This window comes from Sinocyclocheilus anshuiensis, unplaced genomic scaffold (genome assembly GCF_001515605.1).
Source record: "Sinocyclocheilus anshuiensis isolate Anshui unplaced genomic scaffold, SAMN03320099.WGS_v1.1 scaffold906, whole genome shotgun sequence".
Taxonomy (NCBI): domain Eukaryota; kingdom Metazoa; phylum Chordata; class Actinopteri; order Cypriniformes; family Cyprinidae; genus Sinocyclocheilus; species Sinocyclocheilus anshuiensis.
The window spans coordinates 193,734-196,233 of NW_015540937.1; the positions used below are offsets into that span (position 1 = coordinate 193,734).

At 33.4% G+C, this 2,500-nt stretch overlaps 1 protein-coding gene across 6 annotated transcripts in view; it reads left to right on the forward strand.

Moving 5' to 3' along the window:
- The window catches only part of LOC107689581 (platelet-derived growth factor D-like), a 42,738-nt gene that overhangs the window by 17,849 nt on the left and 22,389 nt on the right, over positions 1 to 2,500 (forward strand). The window lies entirely within an intron of this gene.

Sequence of the window (2,500 nt, forward strand, 5' to 3'; positions counted from 1 at the left end):
TCTCTCTCTCTCTGTGTGTGTGTGTGTGTGTGTGTGTGTGTGTGTGTGTGTGTGTGTGTGACATCAGAGGCTGTAGAGGCGTTATCTCTGATGGGAAACATCATCATAACAGACCGCCCGCGACCTCTGACCTCCTTCTATTGTTTGCATTGCCACAGGAGCAGATTTATGTAATGAGAGTGGCAGCAGAGGGAAGTGTATTGTCATTGCATATGGAGGTTGTAAAGTAAACTGCAGAGAAAAACAGAGAACATGTCAGACTTTTGCACTTAGAAAATGTTTATTTTAAAACTGTTCTCAAATTTCTTAATTTCTGTTTAGTTTTAGTTTCATTTTTTATTTCATGGGTTTATTTTTATTTCATTTTTATTTATTGAAGTTTCTTTTAGTCTTAGAATTTTAGCTAAAGGTGTCTTTCTTAAAAGGTTAGTTCACCCAAAAATGAAAATTAGGCTGTGTTTTACTCACCCCCGAGGCATCCTAGGTGTATATGACTTTCTTCTTTCAGACGAATCCAGTCGGAGATATATTAAAAATTGTCCTGCCTATTCCAAGCTCTATAATTGCAGTCAGCGGGTGTTGCAGTGCTTCAGTCCAAAAGAAGTGAAATAAAAAGCGCCCATCCATAAAAAAAAGTGTCTCACACGGCTCCGGGGGGGTGAACAAAGGCCTTCTAACACAGCCTAATTTTCATTTTTGAGTGAACTAACCCTTTAATACTTGTTTTAATTTTGGGAACTCTACAATACTTAGTGTCTTTTTTCATTTTGGTTCATTTTTTAACTACAGGATTTTTTAAAAGTAGTTTTTAATTTTTGATTATATTTGTGTTATTTTATGTCCGCTTTTAAAATGTGTCTGTTCACAGCATATATAAATTTTAAAGGGGTTAATGAACTGGCTTTTTTTATTATTTTATACTGCTGTCTGAGGTCCACTTATGACGTTCGTGTGGTTTTTACATTCAAAAACATCAAAATCAATAAGTAATAGGCTATTTTCTACCCTAGTTTTGAGGCCGGCTCGAGAAACGCTTTGGGTTTTTTTCAGCCATGTTGCACTGAAGACTTGGAAGTAAACGCCCACTGCTATGATTGGATAATAGTTTTGCATAGTAAACTAACTTTCTGTGTGTCTGTTTGACAAGCTGCGTCCTTCATAATTGGAGCCTTCTGTGACTTTGGTTAGACACGTTACACATAATCAGGACATTCTCTAACAAAGCAATAGTGACCTATAGTACAAATATTTTTTACTCTCATAACGTTTAGTGTTCTGCGCCATTCCTGTCGGCGCATTCCTAATATTTGAATCCGAAGGAAGGTTATGCAGCGACTGTGTTCTTCCACAACCAGGCACTGCACAATATTCTGCGATCTTCAATGGCATGCGAATCAGTGGGCGGAGCTACAGAATTAGGCTTGATATTCTTCTGTGGAGGCGGTGTTTAACCTATCTATTATAGGCACATTCCAGGATCTGGCGTTCGCTGGGCCTGGTGTCAATAAAAGCTTTTATTTCAGTAACAAGGACGTTTTCAGTTCTGAAACTTGCAGGATATTCTTTTAGTACGAGGACCTCTTATATATCAAAAGCTCAAGTAAAAGTTGATTTCTCAATACATGACCCCTTTAAAGTAAACTGCAGGGAAACATTGAGAAGTCAGTCTTCAGACCAAGGTTGTTATACTTTTCAAATACAGATTTGTTTTATTTGTTTGTTTTAGATTTTGAATATTTTTAGAAATTATAGTTAAACTTGTCATTCTTTCAGTGTTAAAATACTTTTACTGAAACAAATATGTTTCAATATTCGACATCTATACTTGTAGTTTTTCATTTTAGTTTCAACCATTTTTTTTTGTTAATTTTGCATTATTTCATTTCAGCTTTCAAATTTTTTTTAAAATGTGTGTTCACTGGATATGGATGTTTTCAAGTGAGTTCTATTTGTTTGTTTCAGCAACAGTTTATTGAATTAGAGTTTAGTTTTTATTTTATGGCTATTGCTTGGGATTTTTTAGACATTTTAAATTTCATTTTTAGTTTCTTTTTTAGTCTCTCAAAGTTAAAATGCTTGCAGTTTTAGTATGGACAACTATACTTATGGTTTTTCATTTTAATATTGTTTTCAACCATAGGTTTTATTGTATAGTTTTTAGTTCAGCATATGGAGGTTCTTAAAGTAACCTGCAGGGGAAAACATTTTTAATTTTCATATTTTAGTAAATATTAGTTTTATTCATGTTTTGTCATTGTTTTTGTTATAAAAAATTACATAAATAAAGGTATCAACTACCTCAATAGTTATTTCATTTTAGTTTTTCAACCACTGTTTATCGGTTAGTTTTCATTTTTTATTTTTGTAAATTATTTTGCATATTAACAAAAATGTTTTTATACCAATGATAGTTGTAATATACAATAACAAACACTGTTCTGAACACACTGTCTATATTCTGTCCATCTCTCTCTCTCAAGTAACAGTGGACTTGAATTGA